The sequence below is a fragment of the Lycorma delicatula genome, chromosome 11, assembly GCF_047948215.1.
Source record: "Lycorma delicatula isolate Av1 chromosome 11, ASM4794821v1, whole genome shotgun sequence".
NCBI classification, from domain to species: Eukaryota; Metazoa; Arthropoda; class Insecta; order Hemiptera; family Fulgoridae; genus Lycorma; species Lycorma delicatula.
The window spans coordinates 63,791,866-63,814,108 of NC_134465.1; the positions used below are offsets into that span (position 1 = coordinate 63,791,866).

General features: G+C 29.5%; 1 long non-coding RNA gene across 1 annotated transcript in view; it reads right to left on the minus strand.

Annotated features, from left to right (window-relative positions):
* LOC142331992 (uncharacterized) overlaps positions 1–21,338 on the minus strand; it is a 353,134-nt gene extending 331,796 nt beyond the window's left edge. Inside the window, exon 1 of the long non-coding RNA XR_012758115.1 lies at positions 21,160–21,338. This is a non-coding gene — a long non-coding RNA (uncharacterized LOC142331992). The remainder of the gene's footprint in view (positions 1–21,159) is intronic.
* Positions 21,339–22,243: the final 905 nt, after the last annotated feature.

Here is a 22,243-nt window from a genome sequence, read left to right on the forward strand (position 1 = left end):
AACATCAAGTACAAAAAAGTTTCTTCAAATTTTTTAACCAAATGATGAACTGTGCATTTGTTTCGCCGATTACACACACTATAAACATCGCGAAAAACATGATACGTAGTTGTAACCAATTCCACATAACGTTAATAACTTTTTATAATTTGTAAACGTTGTTGAGGCGTGTAACCTTTCATAATGTTTTGTCATAAACTAGTTAAAACAAATGACACTTGAAAAAAATTTTTAAAAATCAAGGTCGACACCAAAATCTGTCAATTTTTTGTACTCAATCTGAAAGATGTCTTAAAATTATATAATCTTAGTAAGTGAAGAAAACTAACAAAATATGTAACAATTTGTTTAATTTTCTAATCAGTTCCTTGTTAAATTTCTCTCTTTTTCCTGTTTAGCCACCGGTAACTAACGTTTCGATAATACTTCAGAGGATGAATGAGGATGATATGTATGAGTGTAAATGAAGTGTAGTCTTGTACATTCTCAGTTCGACTATTCCTGAGATGTGTGGTTAATTGAAACCCAACTACCAAAGAACACCGGTACCCATGATCTAGTATTCAAATCCGTGTAAAAATAACTAGCTTTACTAGGTCTTGAACGCTGGAACTCTCGGCTTCCAAATCAGCTGATTTGGGATGACGCGTTCACCACTAGACCAACCCGGTGGGTTTGTCAAAATGAGACTGTACAAGACTACACTGCATTTCCCTCATACATATCATCCTCTTAAGTATTATCAGAACGGTAATTACTGGAGGTTAAACCGGAAAAAGAAAAGGAAAAGTAGCTCCAAAGGAAAAAAATTGCAAGTAGACAACTCTATCTGTCCACCAACAATGTTTTCGAGAAGCCGGTTGCAATAATCACGTCCTTTCGGTTTGTTTGTCTCCTTCAGTTGTAACACGGTATGGTTTCAATTTTAATTCATGAAGAAGATTACAAGATTTAATACCAGATTGTTGGGATAACTTGCGTAGTGATTTTTTTGGACTGTCAATAATTCTCCTTTCAATATCGGTAATGGCCTGTGGAGTCCTAACGGAAGGTTGCCTATTTCGTTTTGCATTTAAAACCGAACCTGTTGTACCCCATTTTTTAACTAAATCGTATATGCTACTCTTCGTTCGGATACAGATATTCTGAAATTTTTCTACGAATACTTGACGAGATTCTTTAAACGATCCAGAAAGAATATAGTCCTCAACTATAGCTATCCTCTCCTGGATTGAATAAGGCATTTTACATAAACAGAACTGCACTGCAGGAAAACGTATACTGCACCGAAACGTAACCACCTGACAAACGACTGCAACAATCAGTAGTAACATACACATCCACTAGTCGCGCTAGTTGTATGAGTGTCTCTCATAAATAGTATTGGGTAGAGGTTTCATTATGGGTTCGGTTTTATGATGCCTACTCTATATAATATTAAAATAAAAATACAGGTAGATATATTAATATTATTATTAAAAATTAAAAAATATACATGAATTACTAACTATAAACAATAAATTCAGAATTTTTATACTTAAATTTTGATCAAGGAAAGTTATAAATATTAATATCTAACAGATTACACCAAAAATTTTCAAAATATTTCGAAAAGAATTTAGTAAATTTTACGTCAATACATGTGCTGTGAAATGGAACTATTTTAGTACAGTTTAAAATGGACTTGTAATACAAAGACATTTTATAAGTGCGTGAGAGAAAGAGAATAAGTTAAGTGAAATAGACAATGTTCGAGAATAGAAGCTACGTTAGAATTTAGTTGATTAGGGTGCAATTTCGATGTCGTGTGCATTGAGGTGTGGCGAAGCGGGGATAGGCTGAGGTGTTGATTAACACGCTCTCGTTTACTACACGCTCTTTATCGAACTCTCTCTTTCTCTCTCTCATTCGCTTTTTATAATGCAACTATCTCTTTCTTTCTGTCGCTCGAGGAGACCGCAAAGTGTAATTTGTACTTTTCACTAATGGTCGTGTATTGTCCTATGATTATAGACAGAAATGGTTATATGTACATATTTAAAGAGAGAAAAAGACGAAGACAAAATAATAGCACTGTCCTCCTGTGTCTTCATTAACAGTCATTGTCTAAAACATGGCTGCAATTTACATATTACAGCCATATAAACGCTACTGTTTGTTAGTATATACAACTAATATATATATATATATATATATATATATATATATATATACATACACAAGTATAGTTTAACAGAAATGAATATTATACTACAGACTTCTGTTATTAATACTAATGTAAATTATTGCATCATTATATAAACATGCTTTTAAATGAAAACCATCTTTTATGATTGAACCATCTACGGTAGTATTTGGAGATATTACTGTATCCAGAGTTTAAGAAAAAGGAAGAGACAATAACGATGAATTCTTTCAGCATTTCTAAGAATTTTAAATTTAATCTCTATTTTAGTTAAAACGCCTAGATTTACAAAAAAAAAAAGAGTACATAAATCTTTTACTATAACACTGTTCCAGTCTTTCTAATGAAGTATAAGAATCATCAGTTCGTGTGGCTTTCTATGAAATTAATGATGTTTACTATATAACCAGTTTCTGCAATGAACAGAATGAATTTATCATTTTAAAGCATGGTATTTTGATATGTTTAGTTCGATAAAAAATTTAACGGAAAATCATTTCATTCCTCTTTTTTCCTAATAAATCTGGTATGAATTCTTGTTATTCTTGATAATTTTCTGGTCGCCTACAACCGTTAAGATAGTACTAAACAGATATATAAATTGATTTGTAAAGATAATAATTGCAATTTAGTATATTTTAGCTAAACAGAAAGAAAAATTAGCTGTAGCCCAACACTGCCAGAAAACTGGACACAAAATTAGTTTAATATAAATTATAGCGTATTAACATGTAGATAAATTAATTTATATTAAAGATTAAAAAAAAAAATTTAATTTTTAATATATTAGACATCATTATCATTATCCGGAATTTCTACCTTTCAGTAGGTCCCTTACGCCATCGATTTCTGTGTCCACTTGTAGTTCCCAATCTCCACCATATTTTTTAATTTTTATACTTCTTCTTCCCCACTGCCTTTCTTCTTTTAGTGACCCTTCCAATGTAATTCTCAAGATCCATTTCTTTTAATCACATATCGTAACCAATCTCATTTTCATTTGTGTACTTTAAAAAGCGCTCTTTTTTCTTTAATCCTGTTAATTATTTCCTCATTCCTCACTTTATTTAACCATCTTACTTTCTCCATTTTCCACATCTCAAAAACCTAAATCACCCTCCTCAACATTCATGATTTACTTCCATACAACAAGATACTCCATATATGATATTTGGCTAACCTCTTTCGTTTAATCTCAGATCTTTACTACATAGTAATTTCATCTTCTTACAAAGACTTCTTTTGCCATTTTTATCCTTCCTTTTATTTTCATTGCGCTTTTCCAGTTTTCTATCATCATAGTCCTAAAAAATCTGTAAATTTTACTTTTTTATTCTTCTTTCCCTTGTCCTTAACATGAAATTTTCTTTTTTGTTTACGACCATTACTTTATGCACGTATATAACTATTTTCATTATTAGTTCCAATATATTATACATACGTGTATATATATATATATATGAATTTGTGAAATTTCTCAATTAAAAGTAATTTAACTGTTTCCTTCCTTTAAATTTTTTTACAGGAGGGAAATATCATCCCTTTTTATTATGAAAGAACAAGCATCAACAGCTATGGTCATTAGCCAAGTGGAATTTGGTAGCGTATGAAAAGATCCTGACCAGGATTCGAACCCGGGACCTAATATAGAGATGCTATACGAAATATAGAGATGCTACCTACTCAGCTACTACGAAGGTCAGTGAGGAGATATCCCTTAATTAGTTTTAAATTCTTTTCTTTTTTTTTTAACCTTCGGGACCACTGTTACGTATTTACTTCAGAGGATGAAATGAATGACAATTGTGTTGCGTGTGAAAATGCCATGCCTGAACGGGATTTCAACCCGGGAGCTCCGGATAAAAGACCGAGATGCTACCACTCGCGCCATGGAGGCCGGCAGTTTTTAATTCTTATTTATGTAAAAGTTTACTATATAAATAAAAAAAAGTTGTGTATATTAACTCGTAGTCATCAAACCGAATTAGAGTTTTCATTGGTTTAGTTATTTTTAAGCTAATTTTACACTTCATATTTGAATTATCTGTAACTAAAATCGAGTTTTTTAATCTTATTCTATAAGAAAAACCCTGTTAAAAATACTCATTTCATAATTTTCGTAAAATATTATTATTTTAGGTAGATTTCATAAGAAAACTGCTTATTGTAATGGGTACCATGATTTAACTTCCGGAAAATTTGGAAATATCTTCGCGTTTCACGTCCCTTAGCCCCGAATCCACCATCAGCTCAAAAGTTTATATATGCATTTATATACATATTTCACTTTTTTGTGTACACGATAACTGCCGTAATTTTGCGCCAATCACTACCAAATTGTTTCTTAAAAATAACTCGTCCAAAAATCTTGGTCGAGTTCGTTAACGGCCATAATCGGACCATTTCGTGAAAACAAAATATCACTATAACTTTGTTATTAAGTAAAATATCGAATTCGTTTAAAGTTTCTACTATTTTTTGGATAAAGGCGTAAAACTTATCTGAGTAAAATTTTTTGATATCGCCAACCATTGGCCCAGAGGGTGGAAAAAATGGAGTTTCGAGGACAAAGTAAATCATACCTCCCTTAATAGGCGTAGTATCGAATCAATTTAAAGTGGTCATTAGTCCTCTAAACATTACCTAAAACTTTTGACTGAAACAAATTTTGATATGACCACAACTTACGGCAAGGGATGACCAAAATATTGTTTGAATTGTAAGAAGATGGGGCTTGTCGTATGGTAAACATGTGAAACTTTTTTTTCACATGAAACCATAATCGTACTGAGTAAATTTGAAATATTTCTTAACTTTACGGTGGAAATCTTTTGCACCGGTGAACTATACCTCCGCCTTCCGGCATGCCGAAAGGGATTTTTATTTTTTTAATTAATATTTATTGTTATTTTTTATTTATAAACAATTTCCAATAACTGATTGTTTAATAATCCAAAAATCGTCATCCAGGATTATATTTTAAGGAAAGATTTTTTTAAACAATTTTTTAGCATAATCTTGTTTTAAAATTTATAAAATATAACTGATTAAAAAATTATTCAATCAGAAAAAATATATATTTAACTGATTAACTTTCATTTTTATACAAATTACATAAATGTCAATGACAATATTAACTGACAAATTGTCAAAATTAACAGATAAATAATCCTAGAAAGGATAAATAAGGGATTAAGGGTGAATGCTTTTATCTATTTAACGCATGACAGAATGCTATTGGTAACGTTTAAACGATTAACACATCTAGTTACTACACTACAACATTTGGCAAACATTAACCGATAACTGGAATCAGTGCCCAATACCGTAGAATCCCTCAGTAAACTCTAGCCGTGTTAACTGTAATGATTAGTACTATTGCATACTGAAATACGTAGTCGACTATCGGTGCCATTAGGAAACGTTACGGATATCACACGCCACATTATCCTCGATTACATAATATTGTAATAGTAATTGTAATGTACCCTCTTTAATTACTGAATAGATTGATTACAGAAATTATCTAATTTATTACGGATGAAATAGTAAATAATATTACGAAATGATGTGTTTCATCATGTGAAATGAATGGAATACCACTCATTTGTGTTGTTTGTATAAAATATTATACAAACAAATAAAACCAGTTGAAATATATTTATTTATTTTTACCCAAAACGGAAAATGTTAAAGACTCTAATGTTATAGAAACTTAAGTACGAAAAAACCTCCTCTGTAACTCAGAATGGTAGAAAAAAGATTTAGTTTATGCAATAGTCCACCGAACTGGTTAACTCACCGTCAATTCAATTAACTGATGATTATCGGTGATATTAACTGATGATAAGCCGAAGGTTTCTGAGATTCATCTCCTAGTAAAATTTAATCGCTTTTATATGGATTTAAATAACGGGTTTTTAAAAAAAGGACGCAACACCTTTGTTTGACGACATGAATTTATTACAAAAATATTATTAAAATACTTATACAGTAATTTCAAATTACATTCAATAACTTTACAATAAATTATTAAAAATGAAAAATCCATCTTACCAGCAAATTAAGTGTGACTCAAGATGTTTCGGTTTATTTCAAAATCATCATCAGGAGATAAAATATTATAATAGAGTTAAAAAATTTAAATAATCTCATCGATTAAAATCCTTTTACAGTCATAACTTCTTTCATTCTAACAGTACATTCTGTTAAAGTTACAGTAACTTTACAATAGATGTTCAAAATGATTTCTGTGATCCCGATGCAGGTTCGTACAGGTTTTATAACATTTACAGCCAATTTTCGGGATATTTGAAATCTCACTTTCAATGTTATCCTTCGATTCGTCAAGTGTATTACAGTTTTTATAAAAAATAAAATTTGAAATACCTTCAAAGGAGAAAACCTGCTGGTGTAATATCTGGGGATCCTTGGGACTTGGTGTAAGATCTGGAAACTTTCGCCTCACTCAGTTCGTGACTGAACATGGAGATTTCGGTTCCTATCTGGCAAGGTTCCGGTGCAGAGCGTCTACGGCGTGCCGGTATTGTGGCTCTGCTGACACACCGCCTAATCCGAGTGCGGCAGGGGGATTACTTTTCGGTCTCAATTTTCGGCGGTAATCGCTTAAGGCGCTTAATTTTAAAAAAATATTTATTTTTTATTTTTTAGGGCAGTTTTTTTGTAAGTAACATTCTTCATTTTATAATTTTAGCTATTATTTTATTAATATAAAGTTTTTTAAACAATAATAATAATAATAATAATAATAAAAAATTTAATCTTCAAGTAGCAAAATTGAACGATATAAAAAATAAATAAAAGAAAAAACCATAATAAATTTAAACTTACGCAATATAAAGTGTTTCAAATTGATTTTTCATGGTTATTTTATCAACAATTTTAGAAGTGAGAAAAAAAAGGTTTTCTATTTTGTAATTTAATTCTAAAAATGAAGAGAAAAATGTTGTTATGCAGTTAATATTGGGAGAAAAATAGTTTGAAATGATCATAATTTGTTTGGTTATAAAAAAATAAAAATAAAAATGGATTGTCAAATTATCTTTTCCCTTTATATCTTTTTTTTTTTATTTATTATAGTTAAAATGACCAGAATTGATGATTTATAGACCAGTTAATAAAAAATACTTACAGGTTTTTATAGTGTATAGAAGAGAGAGAGAGAGAGAGATCTAAATTCGTGTCCTATCTTATAATTTTAACATTTTCATTATTATTATTCTTACTATTTACGCTCACAACTGCTCACGAGAATTAAAAATGTTGTATTAAATGGAAATTTCAAAGTTAAATAGTCGTTATCAGTTTTAGAAAACATTACAATATCGAAATTATGTAAAAAAAAAATGACAACAAAATTTTAATACATTCCTGGCATGGATTATTTATTCTTGTATAACGAAAAAATAATGAAACTTTAAAATAAACCAAAAACGGTTTAAAATTCCAAAAATCGATATTTTTGATCGGCTCCCTCACACCCAAATTCCCACCAAAGTATTTATTTTATTTTTGAGTCAGTTGTACAACTACTGTTTTTACCTACTTTTCTTTTTCCTGTTTAGCCTCCGGTAATTACCTTTCAGATAATACTTCAGAGGATGATATGTATGAGTGTAAATAAAGTGTAGCCTTGCACAGTCTCAGTTCAACCATTCCTGAGATCTGTGATTAATTGAAACCCAACCACCAAAGAACACCAGTATCATGATCTAGTATTCAAATTCGTGTAAAAATAACTATTATGTCTAGAAAGACTTTTCCTTAACTGTAGTAATAAGCTCCCATTGAGAGCTTTTCAAATATATGTCATAAGTGGTACTTTTTTTCATTGGTTTCAGAGTTATAGCCAAATAAAATTTTAATCAATGAAATACTTTCAAGGGGAAAACACATCGGTTCGAATTCATCTCCTTTTTCTTTAACTTTTTTTTTAATTTTAATATATTGATTAATTTATTAATTAATATATTATTAATAATTATTAACCTCTCACTGAAAAAAAAGTTTTACGATAAATAATATTCTATAACTAAAATGAAAAAATATCAGAAGTTTTTAATGATATAAAATTGTATGTACTTATCATTTAAAAAAAAAAAAAAAGTGTAAATGTAATTTAATAGGCGTACAAGGAAGTCATGTGATGTCCACATCAGATTGTTTTTTAGGTTTTAAAACTAATCTTCTATAGGTTAAGGAATCAAATACTTCTTTATTGTTGTTTCAGTTTTTTCTAACATCAGCTTATAAATATTCAATCTTTTAACAGGCTTACTTTTTTCTTTAACATTTCTGATGATAAAAATAATATTCTAGAAATGTAACGTCACTGTTGATTATTTTTTTAGTATTTTTTTTACCTTCTTGCTACATTATAGGGGATATGCAATTTTTATCCACGCTTTATTCCATCCGTCTTCCATATATTTTATTTTGAATTAAGGGTTATTTTACTACATTTGTTCGTTTTTTTTTTCTATCTTTTAACCAATTCTTTTTCCTGAATAATGTCAATTGGTTATTTTTTTTAAAAAACTCGATCAATAGTCTTAAAAAAGTTTGAAGTCGTTTATATGTATTTTTTTAAATATGTTTCCTAACACAATCAGTTAACAAAAGTATATTAATTAAAAAAATTAATAATTAAAAATTTTAATTAAAATCAATACTATAATTGCTTTTAAAAAAGATACTGAAGTAAAAATAATTATAAAATAATAATAATTATTATAACTGAATGAAAAATATAATTAGTAAATTAATTAATATAATTTCAGATGATAAAAAAAAGGTTACATGTAAGTTATATGTAACGTAACAATAATAATTACCTGTTTTTGATCGCATTTATATGATATGTTCATTCTAATATAGATACCATTTTATTATAAACACGGGCTATAATATTTTTAATTAAACAAATTTTAATAAATGTGAAAGCCGTACGTTAACATATATATATATATATTTCATAACTAATTATTTTGTATTTTATTTTTGGTACATTAAAAAAAAAAATAACCAGTAGAATAACTAATTAAAAACAATTAATAAATTTAATCACTTTTTCTCATTAGCAGATAGAAAGCTCTCTCTCTCTCTCTTTATAACCCCACAACCCCCATGGGATAAATGGTGTTTTGTATGTGTGTGTTTGTATGCAACATACGTATAAATAAAATTATATATAGACTTAATTTAATCGTAATATGTAATTATAAAGAAAAAAATTATTATTTTAAAAATTAACTATTATTAAAACGTGTAACAAGCTCTGTCCTCCTCAAATACTACCTCTATGATAACATAATATACATATAATTAATATAGCTGCAGTATACCAAGTATTATATATATATATATATCTATGCGTGAACATATTAACATTCCACGCATATAAACACAACTACCTATACATATTTAAAAGTATAGTTTTGCAATTTGTAATTAGTTATTACTTGCACATTAAATTAATAACATTTAGAAATTAATTACTGAATGATAGATAATTGATATGATAATTATACTAGCACATTGTTTTGCATATTCTACGCGCATTATTCTTATCCGTTTTATTCAATAATTAGCTTGAGATTTTATATTAATTATATTATAGAATGGAAAATTGTTATACAGAGAATACGAATTTTACTTCCGTTGTAGATTAATTTTTACTCCCATTCTTCCGTCATATATATTTAAACGTATGAAGAGCATTAAAATGGGGTACAACCCCCGATAAATTATTAGTGTTCACTCAGATAGCTGCCCTGCTTGTGGGGTTGAAGAGTCGCCTTTTCATGTACTTTTTCTCTGTTCTAGATTTGTGGTAGAGCTTGAAGAAATCGTGGATGCTATTGGCAGAGAGGCCATGTTTGAACCTGAGGCCTTATAGGAAATTAGTGAGAATCACTGGACGGCTGTTGCCCGAAATGCTAAAGCAGTTACGGAGAAATCAGTTTCTCCTAAAGAAAGCCATAGGTTAAATAGAGGCCCTGGCGCCCCGGTGCAGGGAATAGAGCCGCAGGCTAGTGTCTAGAGGGCCCCCCAATCTTGTGGGGGTCGGCTGGATGCAATGAAGCCGCGGGCATTCTACCGGCTGGGGTCCCGGTGGCTTCCCCCACTTCCGAGCTAAAGCTGATGGCATGTAAGTATGCGTACGGTAAGTATGAGTGTTAACCACCGGGTTGGTCTAGTAGTGAACGCGTCTTTGCAAATCAGCTGATTTGGAAGTCGAGAGTTCCATCGTTCAAATCCTAGTAAAGGCAGTTATTTTTATACGGATTTGAATACTAAATCGTAGATACCGGTGTAACGGTTGGGTTTCAATTAACCACACATCTTAGGAATGGTCGAACTGACACTATACAAGACTACACTTCATTTACACTCATACATATCATCCTCATTCATCCTTGAACTAATACCTGAACGGTAATTCCTGGTGGCTAATCAGGAAAAAGAAATAAGTATAGGTGTTGCGAGAGTTGTTGGTGTGGGTGTGTGTGCGTGAGTGGAGTATACGTGTTAGTATGTTTGGTGTTGTTTTGTGCTGGTTTTTTAGTTATGTGTGGATCTGTTTTTGTGTGTTTATGTGCCTTGTTATTTGCTTTATCGTCTGAATGTGTGTGTGTGTGTGTCTGTGTCGGCGCTTACCCCCCACCCGTTCTGAAGTAATACTTTACCAGCTATTCCCCTGGAGGGGCAGGTCTCCAGGAGTGGAGGTTTAGTCGGTAGTGCACAGGAGCGCAGAAATACATACGCCTTTTTTACTATCTTGCGGAACCAAAAAAAATTATGGTTTAAATACAGAGGTAGAAACACAACTGTTAACATTTACAGGAACCAAACAGCAACAGTAATAATTGAACATAAGAAAGAAGCCGTATTAGGAAAGGGAGTCCGACAAGGATGTTTCCTATCCCCGTTACTTTTTAATCTTTACACAGAAGTAGCAGTTAATGATGTTAAAGAACAATTTAGATTGGGAGTAACAGTGCAAGGTGAAAAGATAAAGATGCTACGATTTGCTGATGATATAGTAATTCCAGCCGAGAGTAAAAAGGATTTAGAAGAAACAATGAATGGCATGGATGAAGTCCTACACAAGAACTACCGCGTGAAAATAAAGAAGAATAAAACGAAAGTAATGAAATGTAGTAGAAATAACAAAGATGGACCACTGGATGTGAAAATGGAGGAGAAAAGATTATGGAGGTAGAAGAATTTTGTTATTTGGGAAGTAGAATTACTAAAGATGGACGAAGCAGAAGCGACATAAAATGCCGAATAGCACAGACGAAACGAGCCTTCAGTCAGAAATATAATTTGTTTACATCAAAAATTAATTTAAATGTCAGGAAAAGATTTTTGAAGTATATATTTGGAGCATAGCTTTATATGGAAGTGAAATTTGGACGATCGGAGTACCTGAGAAGAAAAGATTAGAAACTTTGGAACGTGGTGCTATAGGAGAATGTTAAAAATCAGACGGGTGAATAAAGTGATAAACGAAGAGTTGTTGCGGCAAATTGATGAAGAAAGAATCATTTAAAAAAATATAGCTAAAAGAAGAGACAGACTTATTGTAGGCCACATATTAAGGCATCCTGGAATAGTTCCCTTAATGTTGGAGGGACAGGTAGAAGGAAAAAATTATGTAGGCAGGCAACGTTTGGAATATGTAAAACAAATTGTTAGGTATGTAGGATGTAGAGGGTATACCGAAATGAAACGACTAGCACTAGATAGGGTATCTTGGAGAGGTGCATCAAACCAGTCAAATGACTGAAGACAGTATAAAAAAATATAAAAATTTACATAAATAATTTAGTTGAGAGTTAGTTGTATCATAAATAAATAATGAAGTTAGAAGTCGTACTAACTACAGTCGTAGTAAAATGTAAAGAAATAGATTAAATAATAATAATAATAATAATAATAATAATAATAATAATAATAATAATAATAACAATAATAGATAGTAACTTAAGATAACAATTGCAATATTAAATTGTGCGTGCTTCTCTCTCCCTCCTTCTCTCTCTCACTCTCTCTCTCTCTCTCTCTCTCTCTCTCTCTCTCTGTGTGTGTGTGTGTGTGTGTGTGTGTGTGTGTAATTCTAAGAAATTAAACTAAAGGCACGCGTACACTTTCATTGATAAATAGAAAATGCTGTCTAAAGAAAATACTAGGAAATACAATAACAATACATCAATTGAATATTTTTTACTGTTGACCATGACGGTCGGCGATGACAATAATTTTAAATTATTATTTTTCTAATCTTTCTACAAAACATTTCTTTTTATTATATAATTTTGTTCCGTGTGTTGTTATTTTTTTTTCATTTCAAATTAATATTAATTAACTAAGTAAAAGTTTTATGCAAAAAGAAATAATTATTCTGAAATACGTCATTTTAAGTGAAGATGTACACATTTAATATCATTTTTCGAAATCAAAAAATCTAAATGCAAGTTAAAAAATTATTAGAAAAAAATTAGTTTAAACTGGACAACAAACAGAATTTTCATTTAAAAAATAATTAAATTTGAATTGATTATCCCAAAGATCTTTATTTATAATTTAATGGTAGGGTTGTCAAGGATATTTGTTCTATAAAAAAAAAAACAATTTTTTAAACTTACTTTTTTGTTTTTTTTTTATATATATTTTTGATGAAAATAATTTATAAAAAAAAAAAAAAAGTTTTCTATTGAGAGTATTAAATGTATTGTAAACGCTTGATAAATGAAGCACATCTAAAAGGGATTTTTCTCTGGAAATGCATACGTTTTAGAACAAAATATATTGGTATATATTGAAAAGTATTCCTTCAAAATCGCTACCACAATTTATTTTAGAATACAGAAAAAGAATTATTTAAAAAAAATTGGAAATCCTTATCGAGTTACTGAAAACAAGAATTTCTACATAAAGGTGTAACTATATTGTAGGGATACCGCTGTAAATTGATTACGTTATACCATAAACCTATGATAGTTTTTGAAAAAGTTAATTTATTTCTTTTTTCACTCTCGTAATATTCCCTTTTTAACTCCAAATAATTTCGGAGGCTCAAGGAAGTAGCAAGCTAAGTAAACTGTTCATCTTCTTTCATTTTATAATATATTTATAAGCCTTAATTTAAGAAAATAGAGTTTATTTGTAAGAAAATTCTATAAAAAAAACTGCGATAAATTCCATAAGTTTCGTTAATAAATTTAGTAAAACAATCGTTTAATAAATTTGCTTGCGTGTGCTAAGAGGAGCGAGTGGCAAAAAATAAAACATAACTTCTCACTTCCATAGTGTCATTTGCTACGCTGATTGATCAAGGTCATCCACTCATAATGTGATATAAAGAATTTATAATTATAAATCTATTTAAATAACATATTTGTTTATTAATTACAATATAAGAAAATGTTTTATAACAAATAAAAAAAAAGCTGACAACATTGTTGTAGGACTTTTCCATCACGCGGCTTTTTTTCTGATCCACGGCTTACACACACGACTTAATTAAAAATATTTATCATTTTGTTTAAATACAATATTTTTTGTGTGTTTAATTCAATGATTCTAACTAAAGCGCGCGCGTATACCGTTTTAATTCACGCAGGTTTAGCGGTACTAGCGGCCACTTTAAATAAATTTTTACGCTCTAAGTATTATTAATTTATTTAATTTTACCACTCACAGTACTTTTCTGTTATTCCTCCTCCCAATAAATGTAATATTTTCCATTATTAATCGTTGGGGAAATACTTAAAATATTCACTTCATTTTGGAATGGAGAATCCATTTTTTATATTGGGGGGGGGGGATCATAGAAAAGATCCCAGCATTGTTTAGAAATACGGATTACTGTATAATTGTTATTCGAAATATTATAACATCGATTACTTATATCAATTTTGTCGATTAGTCTACATCATACCGTCTCATCTCAAGTGACATTCGTTTTTCACATTATAAATATTGATACGAAAGAAAAAACGATGAGGTTTCTTCAAGATAGAAGAATCAATCGTAAGACCAGAATATGTATGATGAAACACGAAATGCCTAAGAAAATACATGCAAAAAATTATCATTGGGTATATAAAAAACAAAAGTGCCGTGAAGAAAAACCGATCAGAAAGGAAACTTGAATGGAAGGTAGAAAATAGTTATAGCAAAAAGTACCGAATGTGGTCTTTTCTGTGATTGCAATTATTTATTATTTAAATAATCAAAACAATACTTAATTGGTCAAGGTTAGCGAGCGAAACAGGCATAGGTTAAGTTTGGTTAGATTATATTTATAAACCCACCGGCGGATTGGTCTGGTGGTGAACGTGTCACCCTAAATCAGCTGATTTGGAAGTCGAGAGTTCCATCGTTAAAGTCCTAGTAAAATCAGTTACTTTTATACGTATTTGAATACTAGAACGTGGATACCGGTGTTCTTTGGAGGTTGGGTTTCAATTAACCACACATCTCAGGAATGGTCGAACTGAGACTGAACAAGACTGCACTTAATTTACACTCATATCCTCATTCATCCTCTGAAGTAATATCTGGGAGGTAATTCTGGGAGGCTAAACAGGAAAAAGAAAAAGATATTATTTATAAAATAAATAAATGGTTATATCGGATTACTGGGTTATTCCTCCAACCTGGTTATTATTATTATAATCAATATTTCCTGCTACTTTGAGTTATTTCCAGGTGAAAAACTTGAAAACCTTTGATGGGTGGGGGAAGGGGGGTACGAAGGGGGCTACGAAAAAGTACCTGTTTTTTCTAATCGAAAGTTGATTTTTATAATTAAAAATGCGTTTTCCACCGAAATTGACATTGATAATTAAATTTCATTCAAATATGATTAAACTGGATAAAAAAAAAAGAAGAAAAAGTGGGGAAGAATCAGAGAAAAGACTCCCAATCACCTGTGACGTCAAACATAGCAGACGATTACAGCAGAAGTCCGACCGCTAAGTGGGATGTGAGATGTTAAGGAAGGGGAGATGGCTGGGTTAAGACCCCACTTTGATGGGGAACAAATTTGTGGATCCAACGAAATATAAATAGAATAATACTGCAACGAAAACGATCCACTGTACTGCCTTCTACAACGTTTCAAAATTATAAATATTTTTTGGAGTGGGGGTGCAATTTAGCAAAAAGATTTTTCTTTTATAATTGTTCATAAGAATATATTTTTTTTAAATGAAACGAAAATCAACCCTTGTGCTGCCTTCTATAAGTCTTGAAAATTAATACCATTTTCAGGGGTGGGCGCAAAATTTAACGAAAAGTTTTTTTTTTACAAAAGTTGTTAATTAATATTCACAAAATTATCAACAAAAAAAATATAACCTTAATTATGCAATATCTGGAGACGATTCCGTTTTTCCCCCCTGTATTCCCCACTCCCTGACCTTTTAAACTGAAAATTTTTTAGCAATAATGACCCATACACAGAAATAATCTAAACAAGTTTGGTCAAAATTGGTCGAGTAGTAAATAAGGTTATTGAAAATATAAGGTTATTTATAGGCCAACACCGAAAACCATTTTTAGAGGTGGGGGTGAAGTTTAGCAAAACATTTTTTTTTACAGAAGTTTACTCTTTAATATTCACAAAATTATCAAAAAAATATAATCTTAATTATACAAAATTTGGAGATAATTTCGTTTTTCCCCCTTTAACCCCCACTAACTGACATTTTGAATTGAAAATTTAATACCATCAATGTCCTTACTATAAAAATATTGTACCCAAGTTAGGTGAAAATCGGTCAAGTAGTTCTGGAGATATAAGTTAATTTACACGCAAACTTATATAATACATACCTAAATACGTAGGGACATTTTGACGCGGAAATTTCGATGCCATTTTTCGGTTTTCTGAGGTCCTTAAGGGTCAATTCGTTAAGATTCGGTGAAAATTGGAAATCCACAATTTTGACCAATCACCAAAATTTCTCTTCATCGTTGTAGCTGCTATATAGACAGGAAAGTAAAAATCGAATAATATAATAGAAGACAGAAAACAGTTTCTTATACACCCCCCCCCCTAATTCAAAGATATGGACTCTTCATTTTCGAGCTATGGAGTTTCTTTCTCTATTTAGATCATTTCTTATTATAAAACACTCAGTTTCCTTTTTGGATTCCTTCATAGTCCTGTATTTTCTTTATAATGTGTTACTGCTCTTTATGTCTGTAACTTTTATACCTGAAATTGTGAGATTTTTGTGATCTGTTTGAACCAACTGGCGTTATATTTGTCTCAATTACAATTATTAAAAAATCTTCTTGGTTATTCTATTAGGCTCATTCTTTTTAAAAATCCATAAAATACTAATCTTCGTTTTCGTATGCTGTTGTAAAGCTGTCTGTTTTGAGGTAGAGTTTATTCTTCTTCCACATTTTCCAACCCTTATCTCTTTTCCTTGGCTCAAATGTTTTTTTTTTGTCGACTTTTCTCTGATTTACTTTACGCATTCTTCATCATACAAGACTTCATATCGATTACTGTGATATATCCAATAGTGATTACTGTGATACTGCCCGATCTTACCCGTCCTAGATATTCTTTTTCATCAATACTACTCTTTATCAAGGCGTAGGCTTTCTACATTTTACTGATCGTTATACTTTATTTACTTCTTTACCTAATCCATCTGGTTAAATTATTTCCTCTAGATACTTAAATATCTCTATTTTATTATTTTTATTTTATTTTTCTTAATTTTTTTTGTTGTATTAATATTATTAATATGATGTTAAAGGAAATTTTTTTTAATTAAAAATTGGTAAAATAAGAATAAAAAGTTAAATATCCTTACTCCAGTCATGGTTGTAAAAATCTAAAGGTGCAGACGATAATATCTGAAGCTTTTACTTAATCTTCATCTTCATTTACTTAAGATCATCTGTACAATGGTCTGCCACTCAGATCCTTTCATGTACTTTACATGTTAGCTACATTTTCAACATTATTTAGATTTTCAACATTTATTTTAGATATATATTTTTATTAAATTTTATAATAAAAATTAAATTAAAAAAATTTGTTTTTCTTCTAATAACGTGGGCGAATAACGTTTAATACGACTAGTTTTAAATAATACTAGTTTTCCTTCCCCCCCCCACCCATAAGTTTTCTATGCAATATTTTAATATAATTTTATAAAAAAAATTAAATCTAGAAATTTTTAGAAAATATATTAAGATTTCTAATTTTTTTAAAACTTGTACGTATGAATTAAAATGCTATAAGGCAGTGATTCCCAAACTGTGCGCCTCGGTGCCCCGGAGAGCCGCGGCCTCTTCACAGGAGTGCCGCAAAATATTGTAAAAGCTTCATAATTAATTGAACCAAGACATTTATAAATATTAATTTAATGTTAAAAATATAAAAATTAAATGAAAATACACGAGTTTTAGTTATTTTTATCTCTTACTTACGAGTAGTCATACTTTTACTTAGGGTAGAGCGCCATGGAAAAATTTTTGGAAAAATTTGGGAACCACTGTAGGGTATAAAAAATGCTATGACTGACCGGGATTCGAACCCGTAAACCCTCAGGATGAAAGGATGAGATGCTACTAATCCATCATGGAAAGTAATTTTAATTAAAAACTTAAAGTTTTTAATTAAAATTACTTCATAACAACTTCTTCAACAAGATCGATTTACTTTTATAAGTTAGATTTGTGGAACTATATAAGTTTTACATAAACAGAAAAAATAATGAATTTCCGGTTAAATCACACAAAGTTGAAACTAAATATAATAACTGTAATAGTAATACAATGAAAATAAGATGTATTTAATAATAATAATCAATAAACTTCAATTAAGAATAATTAAAAATAAACAACAAAAATCAATTAAATTGATGAAATGAAAAACAAATCTCTCACAGTTATAAAATCTATTATATTGAACAGATGTTATATAAAACGAATTAAATTAATTTATTCACACATTATTATTAGAATAATAAAATCAAAAATATTTATTAAACATATCGTAATTTTTTTTTTTTAATATTAATATTGGTTCGAAGAGAATATATCATCACGTCATAAATTTAAAAAAATATGTCGAAATAAGTGCGTCAGAAGATTTTCGGATTTAGTTAACTTTGAAAACATACCAAAAAAAATTTTTATCTCGAACACCGGTTCCTGTGAACCAGTTTACATGATAATCTACTATTTGTACTAGGATTTACATCATCCTACCAAGTTTTATCAAAACCGGTTAAAAATAGCGCCCAGTAGAACAAAAAAAAAATTGGAAATATACCCATAACCCCGTTTTTTTGGCTTTAACTTCCGTTCCTTTGAACCAATTTGCTTGGAAATCAATACAGCTCTATTCCCAATAGATTTACATCGCCCCACCAAGTTTCCTCAAAATCGATTAAGATTTGCGTCCGGCAGAGTGGAAAAAAATCGTATACGTATAAATATAGTAGACTTAAGAGACTCCAAAACGGAAAGAAAAGTTTACCTCTCCCCCCCCCCCCCCCCACAATACACCCTTATAAAATCTGATCGGACGCAGTAGCGATTTGTACAACTTCTTTGTAAATCTGTTAAAAAATATTTGTTGTATTATTTTTTAAGTAGTTTTTCCGTTAGGATATCAAAATTTAAGTAAAAAAATTATTTTCTAGTAGTCTATAATTAAAAATTTAATTTGGTATATATTACATATGACAGTATAAATAAAAGTATTTTCTATGCTTCACCAGTTCTACATAGGCTTTGTAAAGAATAGTTGATAAGCATCAAACCAGTCTTATTTCGTAAAACAATTTATTCTGAAGAAAATGTAAAAAAAATTACGCCGAGTAGAACGAAAAGAAACCGAAAATGTATCCAAAAACCCTGTTATTTGCCTCTTAACTCTCATTCCTATGAATCGATTTGCTTGAAAATCAATAGTGCCCAATAAGGTTTACATAGCCCCACAATCGGTTAAGATTTTCGTCCAGTAGAGCGGACGGAAAAATCTTATACCATACATATGTATATAAACATGACCAAGCGAAGAAGCGATTTTCAAATTCTTTAGAAATCCGTTAAAAATACTGTGTTTGAATTTTAACATTAAATTTATTAAAATAATACCTTGATGAAATGATAATCTCGAAACTAGTTTTTGTTTTTAAAAAAAAAAACATAAAAAGTAACACTGAAAGACGTAACCCAATTATAATAATATAGTTTTAATTCCTAGAGTATTTAAAGAATAAGGAAACAACAAGTTACATCAAATACTGTAAATTTTAATATTTATATGTAATATAAAATACGGCATATTTTGATAAAATAATTAACAATAATAAAACATAACTTTTATTTAACAAGTAAGATTAAACTCTTTCGTGTTATGTTTGCACGTCCTCAGCGTTTAACAACAATATATTATATTATATGATAAATACATACAGTATAATCAAATTGATTTTGTTTGAAAAAACATCAAGGCGAATTTCTTCGATTTTAAGCGACCTAATTAATTAATAAGCTTTTATTGTTTATATTTATTTAAATATGTATTTCTTTCATTGTACACTCCCAAAAAATATATATATTACATCTTCGGATAACTTTAACAAAATATTTTAAAGTATTTTTCAATGTATAAAAAATGGGGTTCAAAATTTTGATTGGTGCCGATAAATATTATGTGATTAATGTAGACAGATATTACGTAAATAAAGATTCTAATATTTTCATGCTTATATATATACTAAAATTCTAATTTTACTTAAAAAATATTTATTTATTCCTATAAAAAATTAAACAAACTAATAATATACACGTGTATTAAACTAGAGAAGATAATTATTTTCGCATGACACAGCATAATAATATGACCTGCAAGAAAAGGATGCTTCTAATCTTAATAAATTATTTATCAAAGTAAAAAATGTTTGCATTTTATTTATTTAAAATGATATTAAACGATTTCCGTTTAAAAAAATAATATTACATTGTTGATAAATTTGTAGATAATACTAATCTGATAACTTTGAATTTTATGCAAAATTGCTTAGCGTGTTTTTAAACATTTTATGAATTAACACTGATAAAAATTATTATATATTTTTTTTCTTTAATTATTTCCAAATATTTAAATCCCAATCATATCAAATATTTATCTATTAATATTGACTAACCGTATTTTTCTTCTCTGTTCAAGAATTTCTTTATGGTTTCCCTTGGTCCTTCCAAATAAATATTCGATCAGTGACTTTTTGTTAACCGATATGATCGGTTAACAAAAATTATAATTATATCTTGATGCGAATTAAAATATTTATGAATATTTGAAAACAACATGTGGACGTAGAAGAGTTTTACACATGATATTAATAACATGTGAAAAACTGTGAAAGAGTAAATACAATAAACAAGAGATAAATGTTACAAATTAAATTCACGACTGCCCAAAAACATTGTTCATTAATATTGGATAATCAAAGGGCGTGCAGGTGACAATTTTTGTTTATTTAAACATATATATATATATAGAGAGAGAGAGACAGAGAGAGTATGAGAGATGGATAGATAGATAGCCTACTACACTCCAGGTAACGTAAGGATTCCAACGCGGGGTCATACATCTAAATCAGTTGTTGAGCTGTTACAATGGAACAAAAATACATTAAACTCCTTTTTGGGCAGTCGTGTAAAAAGGGGTAATTAATATTTCCATTAAAAAATAATAATATTTAAACAATGTCTTACATTTTACGTCATCATTAATGCAATAAACGAGTTAAAGAAATTGGAAATACATAAAAATATACTGATAGCTAATGAATTTCATTAGCTATCAGTATACACAAACAGTATACATAAGCAAAAAGTTTAAAAATTTTAAGTTTTAATTATACATTAAAAATATTTATTAATATAATTTGACTTACCTTATTCTTATAACAACGTAAAAATTTTAGAAAAAAAAAATCTTGAATTTAATTTCAAAAATGCAACAGAATTTAATAATATTTTCGTTTTTGGTTTTTGTCTACTTTATTAATCAGTAAAAAAAAAGAAAAACTTGTTATAAAATATTTTAGTTTATATATTAAACAAGTTTATTTATTTTAAAAAAATGTCACAATTTAAAAAAAATGTAAATAGTCACATCACCAAATAATTAATGCTTTATTTACATACAAATATACGTAATACAAGCAACACTATAAAAAATATAATAGTAAAACCGTTGTTAACTAGGATAAATTATACATAACGCCACACAACTTGAAACAAACACGATATTAAATTACGACGTACTAACAACCGTACATGTTTACGTCTCGATAACAACTGACGGTGAATCTGATATGTTGTGTGGTCTAGACCTAAAATGACTACTAGTAGCGCGCCTAGTGGCAAGTAAACATAATAACAAGCTTCCCGCTTATACGATACACACAACTGACTGTAAAAGAGTGAAAAGCAACACTGACGCCTCTCTCAGTGAACCGAGCAGTGTACAGTTGTCAGTTCTACACCGCACGCTCGTTATCCCTACCACTTTTTACCGAATAAAAAAAAAACAGCACTCAAATTGGTGAAGTTGGTTTGAGGTAAGGTAGAAGGGAAAATTGTTAGTGGAATGAGGTTGGATAAATGAAAATTAGTTTTCCTACTTTTTTTTTTTATTCAGGCTGTTATTCTCACCTTCACGCCAGTCGACTTCGCTCATTGATTTACCTCGAGAAATTGTTATTATTTCCGGTCCAATATATCAGACTATAACATATATGATTTACCATTCATTTTCTAGGTAATGTTTTTTTTAAATAAATACTAAGTAAAATATGGACGTTTATTTCATTTTTAAAAGAATTAACAATTATTTTTTAAGTAAAACAATTTTTATAATTAAATTTTTATTTTATTAAATGCTTAAGAGGATAATATTTATGGAAATAAATAGTAAATCCTTTCACAAAAAAAAAATGATTCTCTGGACATCCTCTCAGAATTCTTTAAAATAAT